Below are 16210 nucleotides of genomic sequence, written 5' to 3'. Positions count from 1 at the left end.
GCTGTTAGCATTCTTAAGCATTATGGCGAGCCAAACAGGTACTTCACGGGATGTAAATCCAAGGAAGAGTACATATGTGAAGCCAAGAGGAGACAATGTGCATGATGATACTCAAATGCATGAACAATACACTGCTGAAAATGTTTTTCTTGGGTCACATGATGGTATTGCACATGCCGGACAGCCATCTTATGTTAGAAGGGAAGGAAATGCAACTCATGTATATATGGGACAGCCATCCCGAGGTAAGGAGAAGGCTATACAGAGTGATGCACATGATGCTATGCAGGCTGAAATTGCAGACCTCAAAAGGCAATTATGTATGATGCAAAAACAACTCAAGGATATGCATGAAGACTCACAGTCAAGGCATGTATCTCGTGTGTCAAAGCATTCTCCTTTTGTGAATGATGCATTGGAAAATGTTGCCATGGAATTGGGGGTTCAACCAAGAGATATGGCTGTCTCTTACCTCATGGGACAAGGTGATGTAGTTACTCGAAAGGAAGGAGGGCTTAGGTTTAAAAAGCCTCCTCTTATGAATCAACATGCAGCTGAAACATCAAAGCTTAAATCTATTGTGCGACAGGAAAGAGAAGAGGCGTCTGCTACCTCTCATCATGCCTCTACCGCACATGTTTCTCCTCCCCACAGGTCATCTATTAAAGCTCATGAAAGTCTTCTCAAGGAACCGACTCATAAATCAGCCCCTCCTCATGATGGAATTGAGCGATATGTTCCTACTAATGAAGCAAATAAGCAACCAATCGAGAGAGATGAAGAGGAAACGCATCAACATAAGAAGAAGAAGACTAAAGAGTTTACTGCAGGTGACAAAACAGTTAAGTTTGAGTATTTTCATGGAGAATATGATTCTACCAAAGCTCTATCTTTTATCTCCCAATTTGAAATTGCTTTTCATGAGGGAGAATTTTCAGAATCATCAAAACTCAGACATGTGGGCATGTACATGAAAGGCACTGCTGCTCATTGGTGGTTGGCCGAGAAGCTTTCCGGCAACACCATTTCTACATGGGCTGAATTCAAACAAAAGTTTTATGATCAATTTTTGCCTCCAAATTTTACTCAGGATATATGCAGGAAGTGGGACAGGTTGGAGCAAAAAGAAGGGCAATCCATTACCTCTTACGTCTCCAAATTTTGGGAGGTATTAATGGAAGTGTTACCCTTCATGACCGTTACTGAAGAAGAAAAGAAGAGGAAATTTGAGTCAGGATTGCAACCCATCTTCCAAAGAGGACTACAAATCTATCCAAACCAAACTCTTCGTCAACTCATAAACTCGGTCTTGGCTTCCGAAGAGCTTAATGTCAAATGGGTGCAATCTAGAATTGACCAAAGCTTGGGCAAGGGTAAGGAGAAAGCTGGTTTTAATGTGCAAAAGGGTGGACAGCCCTTTAGAAGAGATTTCAAAGCCATGCACAAAGCTGAAAATTCAGATTTGAAGGATGTAAAGCCCCCTCAAAGAGCTGAAAATGCAAAAGAAAAGAAACCGTGGCAGAAAAAGGGTGTTTATGGCTTGACTCCTCAACAAAGGGTACAATACATTCGTGAAGGCAAATGCTTTAGATGTGGTAGTAAAGATCACATCTCTCCACAATGCCCTAACAAGAATAAGAAGCCAGAAGAGCCTAAAGTGCATGTCAACATGGTATATGATGTACAGGGCAACACGGGACATGCAAACATGCATAGAATGGTATGCAAAGCATGGGGACAACTAAAAGACCAGCCAGCTTTATTCATGTTTGATGACTGCTCCACTGACAACTTCATCTCCACTGATATGGCTGCTGCCTTGGGGATTGAAGTAGGTGACATGGGACCCGAAATTCATGCATGTTCAGCTTTTCTGGAAAAAGATGTGAAGGTTACACCCCTTATTGGAAAGCTGCGAATGCATATCCAAGGATACCTCGACCACGAGAACTTTCTCGTTGCCCCTCTTAGTGGATGTGATGTATTACTGGGAAAACCTTGGCATGCACGCCTTGAGCCTACCAAGAATTACAAGACCAACAAAATCACTTTTATGTATAAAGGTAGAGAGCATCATTTAGATGCAGGTGTGTCGGGTGATACTATCCCCGTTGTATCTCATATACAAATCAATAAAGCAATGAAAAAGAGTGTTTCTTCGTACTTGGTTTTTGTACGTGATAATGTGGAACACAGTAATGTACATGTGGACACTCTTACTAAAGAGAGGCTGAAATTTTTAAGCGAATTCGGGGATTGTTTTGCTGACTCTTTACCTAATGTAATGCCTCCTTCACGGCCAGAAGATCACCGCATTGAATTAGTTCCAGGGAATTCACCTCCAAATAGGCCAGCATATCGTGTTAGTGCTTGCCAACAAGAAGAGATTATGAAACAAGTGGGTGAACTACTTGAGAAAGGCTTGGTGCGGCCTAGTTCTTCGCCATTTTGTTCACCCGTTCTTCTTGTACAAAAGAAAGACGGTTCATTCCGTATGTGTGTGGATTACAGGGCATTAAATAAGATTCATAATGCATTCCATGTGAGCCTCTTGCGCAAATATGTGGGACCGGAACCTTTGGAACCGGTTATGGAAGATCCACCAGAGGTGGAAGAGCTGGAAGAGGTATTGCAGCCAGAGCAAATTGTGTTTCATAAGGAGCGAAAGTTTGCAGGTGGCAAACTCCAGAGGCGCTACCTTGTGAAATTCAAGAACTATTCTCCTATGGATGCAAAATGGATGGATGAAACATACTTTCAGGAGTATCCGCAGCTCCTCCAAGCATATTTGGAAGCATTTCAGTTGCGGTCAACTGTTTAGAAGCAGGGGAGGATGTCACTATTTGGGCATTCTCTGCGCTTCAGGCCTATGGACGAGTTCTGTAGGATGGACTGGCATCTTATGGTTGGGGACTTATGTCTACACCGAGAGCCAGTAGGCTGGATATATGGGTTGGGATTGTGTATCTGCGCCCAAATCCAGAGTGTGGTACCACGGACTACAAGCTAAATGAATAGGGAGACTGTTCAATGCATCCTTGCATAACATGTTTGCAAGTTAAAAATCCTGTCTTTGCATGAACTATTTGATTGCATGCAAGATTTGTTTGTGTAGTTCACATGTAGGGGACGCCCTCTTGTGAACCGTGCGAGTGAAACTGTATTCTGACCTCGTTTGTGGGCTGTAGACAGGTGGTAAGTACACCACTTTACTCTTTTATGAGTTAAAGCAATGTATTCTTTGTTTTGCAGGTCCACACTTTAATAAGTGTGTCCGCTCAAGTTATAAGTGAGATTGGGCGTTCACACTTCATTAAAGCTCGGGCGGACAAACTATAAGTAAGAATAGACTAGAATTCCCTTCCGGTCGGCTAGGCGAGTGTCCAGGCACCCTTCCCACTAAATTTGTGTGGAAAAGGGATGGTTATGGACTGGGTGGCAGTATGAGGACCTGCCACCATGCTATTACTCATTTTGAAAATTACCTCTCTCTACACTCTCTCTCTAGAAATAGGCGCCCCCCTTCAAGAGAGCCTATTTTTTGTTATTCTCTCTAACTTTTTGCTTGGTGAGAGTGCTGATTTTCATTCCCTCTTGCTCCCAGCTCCAATGGAAAGCTTGAAGATTCTTCCTTTCACAGTTAAGCCTCCAGTTGCTCACCTTTTCACTCTATCTCTCTCTTCTAAATGAATATGGAGTCTCCTAACCATTCTACCGCCCCCAAATTCTGCTGAAACCCTAATTTTCAGAAACCCTAATTCTGCAGAAACCCTAATTTCAGAAACCCTAATTTTGGAGGAAACCATACCAAGCTGTGCCCCTTACTCATAGGCATCTAAAGAGCCCAAAATGCCCAATTTTGGACTCATATAACCTGCTTAAAACCCTAAAAATCAGAAACCCTAATTTCAGCCGGAAGTGGAAAACGGCCACATTCAAGCTGTAGTTCGTCCGCACGGAGGTGGAGCTCGACATTGATCGTCCAATACTTGGTAAGAGCATTTTGCAAGCAATTTTCAATTTGAGATTCGAATGCTTTGTCAATATGGTCTCCTATGTCTCGGTCCTGGCACACACATGTGTATGTGTATGGATGCCAGTGGAGCATAGCTGCGTTTGACAAGCTTCAAGGAATCAAGGAACGAAGCTACTCTCAAGTGAAGCTATGGATTCCATCGTCTACGACAAATTTGTTTGCAATGCTGTTTTCATGATCATGGATGCACTTGAACAGTTTGGCATGTGAATGCCCGTGAGGCTTGTAACAGTTTTCCTTGATAATAAAATCTATTACAAGGGGGGTCGGCCCTTTCCGGCCCTAGTGCAGTGTGCAAAAATAAAATTCAGCTTCTTACTCTATTGTGTTGCGCCATTTAAAATTGTTTAATTATGTTAATAGCTTAAGTGTTTGCCAAGATTGTGCTCAACCCCGACCGGGGGAATCTCACCTCCCTCCACGCTTTGCCGACATCGTCTGCCCAAGTGGTCACTGCCTCGGCGGATGCTATCCCCAGGGTCATGGTTCTTGCCTGTGACTGTGAGCTCTTTGAGGACTATGTTTTGCTTCCGGGCCCTTGTGGTCCTTTGAAGCAACGTCTGGAGATTGCAGGTAAACCCGATCAATGCCGGGTTTGTCACCAACAGGGTCACTTTGCTCGAGATTGCCCTCGGGTTTGGGGTCACAAGAGGCCTCGCAAGCGTGCTTCTCAGGTGCCACCTCACTTGGATTCTTCCCGTCCTACAGTCCGCCAGGTGTGGTGAGCTGTCTCTCACGCCCGCCCCCCTGGTGCGATTGATGGGAAGACCTCCTCGGATCTTGTAGATGATGTTTCTGGGCAGAGGGATGTATCAGCTCATGCATCTTTGCAGGGAGATGATATATCAGATCAGGATGATTTTGTTGAGTCCTCTCTACTTGGAGGGGGCGATACGCAGGATGTTCAGCGCAATGGGGATCATGTATTGCAGGATTTTCAGCATGATGCCATTGCCTTTGATGCCCCGCAGGGTGCACAGGTTTCTCGTACATATGTAGGTACTGTGCAGGGCCTCGGACAAGGGCATGTCAGTGGACTTTGCCCGTGGATTATCCCGTCCTCCATCATTATGAGAGGCGTCCTTAGGCTTCCCATCGTCTTCTTAGATCGGGGGTCAAACCCTCTTCTCTTCCATGAGAATCATCTCATGGAATGTTTAGGGCTTTGGAGGGCTTCCCACCTGTGGTAGGTAGCGCCTTCTGAAGGACCAGCTTCACCCTATTGTTACAGGAGCGTCTATGGATTTACTTTTGTTGGAGGAATACAAATTGGATAGATCTCAGTGTGGCAAAACTGTTAAGATGCTTTTTGGCCACACCGTCTGGTCCTCGGCTATTGGGACTAGAGGGGGTGTTTGCATTTCAGTGGTAGCATCTGTTATGCCTCATGTTATTGGGCACGGTGTTATCATCCCTGCTAGAGCGCAGTGGATCTTGATCATGCATGAGGGTTAGAAATTGGGAATCTTGAATATCTATGCACCTAATGTGAGAGGTGAAAGGGTGGCCTTTTGGGACACCATTACAAATGTTATTCCCCATGTTGATAATTGGATAGTGGGAGGAGACTTCAATATGGTTGAGCAACCTTCTGACAAGAAGGGTGGATGCGAGGAGCGAACCTCATGGGAGAGGTTCACGCTCTCTTTTTTTTGGCAGGGATTGCTGGACTAAGGATGACTTCCAGAGAAGGCCCAATTCCTTATCTTTCTCTTGGCATAACCGCCGCAGGAGCGGGGATGAGAGCATCTTTGCACGTTTGGACAGATTTTATGTGGATGATTGGTCCTTGGACAGAGGAGGCACCATTGCTATTATGCCTGGTACCACCAAATCCGATCATTGCCCTGTCGTTTTGTGTCTCAGGGAGCCTGGGGCTCGCTCAGCCTCTCCTCGTGTCCGTATCCCTGACTCTCTTTATCTAGATGCTGACATCTCCCTTGAGATTAGAGAGATATGGAGATCTTGTGATGGTCCTGATCCTCGTCATAATATTGCGCTCGCTCTTGAGAGGACCAGCCATCATTATCATAGCGCTGCCTTGTCCAAGAAGAAGGAGGCTCTGGACAAGGAGAGAGCTATTAGGCATAGGATTTCTGCTCTTCAGAGGGAACATGAAAAGCATCCACATGCGTCTTGGATTACAGATCTCTTGACCACAGTTAGAGTAGAGCTGTAGTTGGCCATGGACAGGAGGGCTGAGTTCTCGTTTCATGCGAACGAGGCTTTTTGGACTCAATGGGCGGTAGATGCAACAAAGAGTTTTTTTCAGCACACATGCCTTCCCATAGCAGGGATTCTGTGAGGTATTTGTAGGATTCACAGGGTGAGGTTCAGATTAAGCCTGATAAGGTAAGGGGTAATGCTTCAAATTTTTATCGGTCTTTGTTGACTGGAGAGGTGCCCTCTCCTCCGAGAGATGTGGCACAGCAGAAAGTTTGGGAGTGCATGCCCAGGCTCATTACAGATGCTATGTGTTCTTCCCTAGATGCCCCTTTCTCAAAGGATGAATTCATTCATGCACTGCATGCTCTTTCCAGTGGTTCATGCCCAGGAGATGATGGTCTTTCTTCCGCCTTCTTTATTCTTTTTTGGGATCATATTGGAGATGCTATCACTGTTGCCCTTCAAGAAATGTGGTTGTCGGGTATGATGCCGCCATACCTCATGGAGGGGCTGATTCACCTTATCCCCAAGAGTGAGGACAAGACTGACATCAAGCAATTGAGGCCCATCACTCTCCTTTTTTTTTTTTTTTCCGAGAAAAGATCCTTTCATTAGTTATAAAAAAAACCCACTGGGCTACAAAACCCCTCTCCTGCTCATAAGAAGGCAGAGCAGAGATCCAATCAAGTAGCTAGGGAGACTCTCCCTAGGTGCAAAAAAGTACAAATATATCATACAATAGGAGGGGGAAAAATCCAAACAGGTGGTCTGTAGTGCCAGCGGGGGTTACCCGTGTGTAGAGTATAGAAAGGGCCGCTGCGCCAAGTGGTGTGGAAGGCCTGGCGCGCCGCAAGATCGCTCGATCCGAGTCGCCCCGGATGCGGTCATACTGTCCTTGCAGGGTGTGAATCAACTCCTGCGAGATAGCCCGAACAGTCTCTGCTGGTGGTGGCTCCAGTCTCCCCTCAAAGGCCCTGAAACAACGGGCTCTCCAGGTGAACCATATGGTGAGGCTGCTGAGGAGCTCCCATCGTATATCCCTCCCCTGTGTCCAACCGGCTGTCGAGAAATCCGGTGAAGGAACAAGGCGAGGCTGGCCCCCAATGAATCTGATGGCCTGGCTGTCCTGCTCCGTCTCGCATCCCAGAGCTGGCCCTGATGAAGTCGACCAAGCAGCGGCTCCCCACGTATACATGCCCTCTGGAGAGAGAGAGGGGGGCCAAAATGCGCAGCATCCTCAGCCAAATCTGTTGCGCCTGTGTGTAGTCCCATAGGCAATGTCTCTGTGTCTCCAATGGGTGGCCGCATCGGACGCATGCCGGTGGAAGGCCACTGTAGACAAGCCAGGTGCCAACTGCAGAGCCCCTGTGGGCAACCAACCACTAGAAAGATCCTGCGTGCCTATCTGCTAGCCCAGAGCCTGCTGGTCCAAAAATCCTCCAGGAACTCCTGTGAGAGTCCCTGAAGCCGCCAGTGCTCCGATGCAGCTAGAAAGACCGTCCTCCTCGCAGTCAAAATATGCCTCCCCAAACGAACAGTGTACTAGAAAAAGGCGATCTCTGTGGCCTCGGGGGATCATGCCACTCGTACTCGCCAGGGTCCCAATGGAGCCGGGCCAAGGGGCGCGCAGCATATGCCCATATGCGCCAAATCAGAGTCCACATCTGCAGGGTCTGGATCAATATGCCACTTTCGAGAAGCGGCGGCCACTACCCGTACTTTGAAAGATGCACTCTGCAACCAAAGGCGACTCCACCTCCACTCTCTGAAGTCTGCCCTCATCCTGTATCTCATAGTAGAGGCATCTACCATCCTCAGTGCAAGCTCTGACAGCAACCAGGATCTCCAATTGTGTAAAGGCTCCCATCCACCGTGGGGCCGCAGGCTCGAAAGGCGTGAACCACTCCTCAGTGAGTGCCTCCTGAATGTCATCCCTCATAATCAGCCCCCCTCTGACGTGACTTAGCCCCTCCGCCTGGATCTCCTCCGGGAGACTGCAAAAGGCCTACCAATCTCCAAAACTGTGCGCTGGGCCTGCCGCCAATGGTCCCCAGGCTAGACGAGGCCGAGAACCCAGCATATGACCCTAATTTGTGCGTACCGCGGGGCTCCAGATGAGCGGCTGTCTGGCCGGCTCCTCATCACAAGTGGGAGGTCTCTGAGAAAGCCCCGGTCTCAGCAGCTCCCAAGCTCGCAGGATACTCAAGGAAAATCTGTCCTCCCATCCTCTAGTGAGGCGTGTCCTCCTCATCTCTGTGAAGATCTACCGAATCTCTGGTGCCCAAGTGCCCCCTGCTGGGGGAGCTCTAGCCTGCAGCAGACAGCCGCTGAAAAAGAAGCTCCTTCCAAGGCTTATCGCCTGGAAGCAGCCCCCGAACAATAAGCTTCCCCAACAAGGCTCTACTCTGATCAGCTGGATCTATAATGCCCAAGCCCCCCTGGGCCAACGGAAGAGTAATAACTGCCCAAGCAACCTTAGCCTGGGCCGGCTGACCATCCCGCCCAGACCAAAGAAAGTTCGTGATCAGCCTCTGTACCTGGCTGATGCAAGAAAAGAAAAAGGAACGGGGCGAGAGGGCATCCCTGACACACTGATCTGGTCAACTCAAAACTCGGGACCCGTCCTCCTGCCATCAACACCTGGCTACGAGCTGTGGAATATAGAGCCGCCGCTCCTCGAATCTAGTCTGGCTCAAAACCGAGGCGAAGCATAGTGCCCTCTAGAAAACCCCAATCGACTCTATCGTATGCCTTCTCAAAATCGAGAAGCATAACGACCAAGTCCTCATCGAGAAATCTAGCTCGGGCCGTCGCCTCCCAGAAGGTGAAAATGTTGTCAAGGATACTGCGCTCCTTGATGAATCCTGTCTGAGTAGCATGAATCAAATCCCCAAGGAAGGGCTGGATCCTCAAACTCAAGGCCTTTGCTAGGACCTTGTAGACAGTATTGAGGATCGTAATAGGCCTCCAATGCCGAATATCATTTGACACTCCCTCCCCCTTCGGGATAAGAAAGATCAAGCCCTCTGAAAAACTCTGTGGCATCACCCCAGTGTCCAAAACATACTGAAAGCCCCTGCGGAGGCCTGGCCCCAAAAGGTCCCAATAGCGCATAAAAAAGGCAGGCGTCAATCCGTCCTCCCAGGGCAACTATGACGCGGAAGGACCAGTGGCTGTGTCCCATAGCGACTGCCTTTCGCTCGGAGAGAGAAACCTCATGTATGCATACATAGCCAGGGTCTCGCGCTAGGTCTGCCACTATGCGAACCACCAAGTGTCGATTCCTGGAGGCATCCGCACTCCCGGTATCAAAGAAATGTGCCAACTCCCAGAGTTGGCCTATCACGTCTGTCATCTCCAAATCGCTCACATGGTGAGAAAACGCAACTGCCTGTGTCCTCAAAATACTAAGAGCGAGATCCAGAGTCCACTCCCGGTCGCTAGTGCCGCAAAGAGGGAAGGAGAAGGCCACCGCTGAATCAAGTGCCTCCTCCTCTCGGGCCGGAGGAATCACCACATGAACTTTGATGGGTGCTGGCTCATGGGGGGGCCCATCACTCTCCTTGGATCTGCATATAAGATCTTAGCTTAAGCCTTGAGTATAAGGTTGTAGCTGATTCTCCAAAGGAGTATCCATGATACACAAAATGGGTTCCTCCAAGGAAGGAGTATATTTGATAACATCTTTTCTTTCTGGGAAGCTATGGAGTGGGCAAAGTCTAGTGAGCAGCCTCTTGCCATTCTTTTGCTTGATTTTGAAAAAGCTTATGACAGAGTGGATTGGGATTTTTTGGAGGGCACTATGGCACATATGGGGTTTTCCCAAAACTGGATCAGAGGGGTGTCCTGCCTATATAGGGAGGCTCATAGCACTGTTTTAGCTTGTGGGGGGTGCGGCGAGTGTTTTCAGATTTCCCGTTCGGTGAGGTAGGGCTGTCCCCTCGCCCCTTTACTGTACCTCATTGTAGCTGAGGCTATGAGCAGGTTTCTTCGGGCTGCCCCTGGTGTTGTGGGTCTCAGGCTGCCTTTATGCACGGAGGAAGAGTTTTTGGACTTTGAGTTAGCAGATGATATGGCGTTTTTCCTTGAGGCTTCACATGCTTGTTTATGTGCTTTCTGGACAGCCTTGGAGGCCTTTTGTTTGGTAGCAAGAGCTACTATCAATTGGCATAAATCAGTTGGTTTTTGGATCAATGATTCTCCTCTTGCAGATTGGGGTACAGATGTTGGTTTTACTTGGATTGAGAGAGGATGCTCTGCCAGATACCTTTGGTTTTGTTAGGTGGGCGTTGACATCTCCTCTCCACAATAGTTTGCTCCAGTGCTCTTAAGCATTAAAAGAAAACTTCATCACTGGAGTAGGTGGAAGCTTGACTTGGCCTCTAGAGCTTTGGTGGTTAACCAAGTTTTGCTAGCCACGACTTGGTTTATTGCTTCGTGCTGGATTTTTCATAAGGGCTGCATTGGCCAGCTTCGTCGCCTTATTCGGAACTTTCTTTGGTCAGGGCTTGATGGAAATTCACACACCAGGGCCAGAGTTGCTTGGGAAACCATTATCAGGCCTAAGCAGGAAGGGGGATTGAATATCATTGACCCTGAGGTGCAATGTAAGGCCTTGCTCTGGAAGCTTGTTGTTAGGGGCTTTCTTCCAGGCACTGAGCCGTGGAAGGACTTTCTCATGTAGTAGATCATGAAGTGTGTCCCTGTTCGCGGAGGTGACTGGACTCTCAGCTCACGCTTTATTTTTTCGGATGCAGTTCACTGCTCCCCTTCGTCCCCCTTGGTTAGGTCCCTCCTACGGGCCTGGGACTGCCTGATGAGTTTTTTGGTACACATCCTCCCGCGTTTAGCGGAGGAAGCTAACCGGCAGCCCATTCTATGGAATGATTTGATCTTAGATATGCATGGTAGGCCTCTTGGGACATATTCTTTGGGCTGGCTGGGAGACCCTATGCCCCACAGTGCTAGCTTGGAAGAGGTTTCAAATCCTTACCGAGGTGCAGAGATTGGATTTCACGCAGCATTTGAGAGGCTCTAGCCGGAGGATTGCACAGATTGATGCAGCCATTCCCAACCACTGGATTACTGGATCTTTTTTGGAAGGTCGTCATCATTCTTGGTTTGGGGTTTTCTCTGGGACATGTGTTCCTCTTTAGGTTATGGGTATCTCCTTGCCTAGGGAGGATGATGTACCGGTCTTTTTTTTTTGTACAGGATGGATGGCAGTTGGAGAGATGTGATGTGCAGGACCTTATTGAGGGCCCCCAGATTCGTCTTGTGAGAGTTATTGGCAGGTTAGGGAAGCACGTCTTTGTTGACCCCCCCCCCCCCAAGGGATGATCACAGAGAGTGTTAGCCTTTGGTTGTATGGTGGCTGCCCTATCAGACATTTGCATTGGGACTCCGGTGAGTGGGAGTGGAAGGATGCTTGTAACCCTTTGAAAAGCATGCCTTTTTTCAGTTGTATGGTGCGGAATGCCAGACATCTTATCTTGGGACACATTCATAGTGTCCCTAGTCTTAGACCCCATTGGGAGTCTAACGGCATTTCGATTGACATTCAGAGGGTATTTTGGCGGAGATTGTGGCATTCTTATAGGAAGCGACAAATTTCCTCCTTTATCTGGGTTTCCCTTCATGGTGGTCTGGCCACCAATCAGTGGAGGTTTGTTACTGGTGCTTGCCCAGCATGCCCTAGATGTGCAGGAGTTTCGGAGTCAGTTTACCATTGTTTATGGGAATGCAATGAAGCACAGAGGGTTTGGTCTGCGATTGCACACCTCTTTGGTAGGATTAAGAGGGATGCTATCATTTCTTTTGGTTCTATCATTTGGTTGACACAGTCTGGGCCTCGGCTTAGATTCGAGGGGACTGACAGGAGCTTGGCCATTCTGGTTAGGCAAGGAGTTGCTTGGCAGTGTTGTCTTCAGGATTTGCCACTTTCACACTTTGTCCCTCCGGCACAGAGGTTAGACAGTTCTCGCTAGCATCTCAGCCTGTAATATCTGGAAGGCTAGATGCACCGAGGCCATTGAGGGTACTCCCGTTCTTGTTTCTCAGTGTCTTTGCAGGATTTGGAGTGATATTATTCACACCATTATGCCTACCTGGGCCAGAATCTAGGGATCTTCGAGGGCCGCGGAGAGGAAGCGCAACTAGTTTTTGAGAGAGTGGGACATTGGTATCTTTTTCACATCCTCTCATTCGGGACCCCATTGGCAGCACAGGGCTCCTGATTGGTTGAGATCTCCACCTTGCTTGGTGTGAAATCTCCAATTTGTAAAATTTTTCATACTTAATAGAAGTCTCCTTTTTGAAAAAAAAAAGAACTATGCATAAGCTGTAGGTGACTGTGAAGCTATCTTCATAGAGAATACACCGGCATGAGACTGAGGGTTGGTGTGCTGAGATTTTTGGAAGAGATTGAGCTCTTGATTGCTTTTGGCTTGAGAGCACAAAGAATGCTGAAAGTATGCAAAGGATGAAGGCCTAAGCACACGTGCTTGATTGTTTGCTTGAGAACTTGATTTGTATATGATGATTTATGGAATGAGGCTTGCTCACCTTTTTATATGTCCATTGGGAGCTGGCCGGCTGGTCTGTCGGCTTGTTTTAATATCTGCCACGACTAAATAATTAGCATTAAATGCCGCTTTAAATCGTGGGCTTTTCCTGGCTGCTGGCCAATTGCACTACTGCCTAGGCCCAAACTAGGGCTGCTGACTGGGCCTACTGATGGTGGCTAAAGGGTTTTAACACCCCTTGCAAGGCTGTCCCTCCTTGGGCTGGCCCTACATCTACCATGCTCTAATGCAAATAACCTAAGGTTGACATCTACATGAAGACTACTTGTTGAATTCTCCAAAGTGGGTTAAGAGGATTGACGTGACATTGACCTGACACACCTCTATGGGTGGGAGACTGACCTACATAGCTCGTGCGTGACATGTTCCAAACTAGGCTTACAAAGGGGTCACGGCATACGACAAAATATCCTAAAAAGGTACTACTTCTGTACATGTTTCTTGTGTTAGACATCATCTCCTTGTTGCTGGCTTCATGTTTGGTGTCCTATTTTAGCCTCTAGGGCTGACCATGTTAGCTATATGGGCTTGTCACCCCTCACATATATGTTTTCCCATATTATTCCTCATTTGATGGAGTCTTGGGATTTTTTCCCTAGTCGTGGAGGATCTTTTCCCTAGTCGGCTGCCTTCATGTCGGCATATATATAACTGGCTTGCCTCGCTCATTATTCACTGCCTGCTTAGCATTGCTTGCTGCAGTCCCTCACATATTCCTTTGGATGATGATATTGAGAGCAGGTTCTCACCTGTGTTTTCTCTCCATCTCTCTGTCTCTCTCACTCTCTTTCCTGTGTTTCCACTCTCCCTTCTTCCGCTGCACATTCTATCATGGTATCAGAGCGCTCGTGATCTACAGTGTTGGATGCTCCCTCCTCTTCCTCCTGGCTGCGTTTTTTCTGCAGATGGACAGATCTGCGTTTTTTTTCTCAGAGTTGCTGCTGGTCGCTTGCCTCTTCCAGGTGTCTTCTCCATTGCAGCTATTGGTCATCCTTTACAGGTTTTGATCCTTGAGATTCACCTATTTTCTGCTCTGTTTTCAGGGCAGCAGCACCTAGAGTGTTGCGTTTTTCTACAGGTGGTTTTCTACAGCAGTTTTGCAGCAGTTTTCAGATTCATCTTCCCCTGTAGTGCAGGCGGCCTGTTCTGTGCAGGACAGCAACCACACATGTGCTGCATTTTCTCCTCCTACAGGTTTTCTGATGCTGTTTACTGATTTGAGGCTTGGTGGTACTATATCTCTTCTGCTTTTCCAGATTCAGCCCATTCTACAGCCCCTTTTACCTCTGCATTTTCAGAATTCCAGCCCTTGTTGCTGTCTTTTTTTCTGAACAGATCTTGTTGGTAGCTCTACCTTCGTCTGGGCTTCATCTGTTGGACCTGAAGGTACCTTCTCTTCAGTGTTTTTCCTCATAGGAGGTGTGGACACTGGTTGGCCTGAATTTTCAGGTTTGTAGGCCTTGTTTGGCTGCGTTTTCTTCTCTAGTCGACACAGATCACTTGCAGAGGGGGTTTCTTGTTTGGATTGTGGCTTTGGAGGCAGTTTGGTACTTGAGGAGGATACTGAATTTCTGATTTCAGTCATTGTTTTGATTTTTGAGCATCTATACCTGTGTTTTGTTCTTGGCCTTCACAGTTACCCGGTTTCTTCATGTTCCTTGCCTTTTGTTGGCGGTGGAGTGCTGTTTTTTTTGCTAGACAACAATGTTTTGGTTGCGTTTTGCTTCCCATAGGGGTTTTCTACACTCAAAAGGGGCCCATCCCCAGCTACTTCACTTGAGGATGAGTTTCGGGAGCTGTTTTATTTTTGTGGAGACTTTCTTCTGTTGACAGGAGTTTACAGATTTTGGAGTAGAGCAGTGATCTTTTCAGAGATCCTGAGCATAGTTTATTTTGTCTGAGCCTGTGTTCTTTGTAGTGTTTGCAGAACAAGGAGGGTGTTTTGCTTCCCATAGGGGTTTTCTACACTCAAAGGGGGCCCATCCCCAGCTACTTCACTTGAGGATGAGTTTCGAGAGCTGTTTTATTTTTGTGGAGACTTTCTTCTGTGACAGGAGTTTACAGATTTTGGAGGAGAGCAGTGATCTTTTCAGAGATCCAGAGCATACTTTATTTTGTCCGCCTGTGTTCTTTGCAGTGTTTGCAGAACAAGGAGGGTGTTTTGCCTATGAGGTGTGATCCTTTCACATGGATCACTTATTTGTTGCTGATTCTTGGGATTTGATTCTACTTATGGAACAGTCTTCTGCTTTCAGTGATGCTCGTGAGGACTTTGTTACCATTACAGTTTATATTCCTGCTTCCCTTCCTCATTGTGAGGAGTTTGCCTCTGCCTCTCTTTGTGATGCTTTTGAGGATGCCCCTCCCCCTGCCAGTTCTGCAGGTTTGTTGTTTTGGAGGATGGTGTCTTGGACCCAGTGGGATGTTTTGGATGTGTGGTTGCTAACCGTGCCTGGGACACAGTGGTAGTTCCAGAGTTTTTTGGATTTGGATCAGAATCAGGTTAGGCTTGTATCAGTCCGACGACATCTTTTTTAAGAGGGGGATGTGGAGTCCTTTCATCTGTCGATGCCCACCTCAGTGGAGTGTGCTTATGTACAGCATCGGGCAACTCATGGTACGGAGTTTGAGCAGATGGGGTCTCGGGCAACTCATGGTACGGAGTTTGAGCAGATGGACCCCATCTTTTCTACACAGTCTTTACATCTTGCGATGTCGACCTTTTCAACATTTGGCTACTCTTGGTATAGAGTTGGAGTAGATTGACTCTATTTCTTTTGAGGGTTCCAGTGAGGAGCAACCTGCTTCTCCCAGGATTGATTATCTATAGGATCTGATCTTGGTTGGTTATGAGGTTTTTCATACCTTCTCCCGGGATTGATTATCTATAGGATCTGATCTTGGTTGGTTATGAGGTTTTTCATACCTTCTCCAGGTTGGATACACGACATTCGTCTTCAGGGAGTGTTCTTACACTTGGGTTTGGAACCATTATTTTGAGCAGCATGTCGTTGTCTACATGGTTGTTTTCTTCCAGAGGAGCGGTGTACTTGGCAGCTTGTTCTGTTGCTTTTGTAGGTGAGTTGCTGAGGAGATTGCTTGTGGAGCTTTCTAGGTATCTGTTTCTGGAGTCTCATCTTTGATGTGGCATCTCTGGCTTCTTGGAATTCACTCAGTATTCGGTGTAGAGCGGGGGTGTTAGATATCATCTGCTTGCTACTGGCTTCCTGTTTGGTGTCCTATTTTAGCCTTTAGGGCTGACCATGTTAGCTAGAGGGACTGGTCACCCCTCACATATGTTTTCCCATATTATTCCCCATTTTATGGAGTCTTGGGCTTTTTCCATAGTCGTGGAGGATCTTTTCCCTGGTTGGCTGCCTTCATGTTGGCATATATATAGCTGGCTTGCCTCCCTCATTATTCA

At 47.4% G+C, this 16210-nt stretch overlaps 1 protein-coding gene across 2 annotated transcripts in view; it reads left to right on the top strand.

Annotated features, from left to right (window-relative positions):
* LOC147623360 (uncharacterized) overlaps window positions 1–16210 on the top strand; it is a 108288-nt gene that overhangs the window by 44579 nt on the left and 47499 nt on the right. The window lies entirely within an intron of this gene.

This window comes from Cibotium barometz, chromosome 27 (assembly GCF_041138505.1).
Source record: "Cibotium barometz isolate CiBa-2024 chromosome 27, ASM4113850v1, whole genome shotgun sequence".
NCBI classification, from domain to species: domain Eukaryota; kingdom Viridiplantae; phylum Streptophyta; class Polypodiopsida; order Cyatheales; family Cibotiaceae; genus Cibotium; species Cibotium barometz.
The sequence above is the reverse complement of the archived record's forward strand: the minus strand, read 5'-3'. Positions and strand labels throughout refer to the sequence as shown.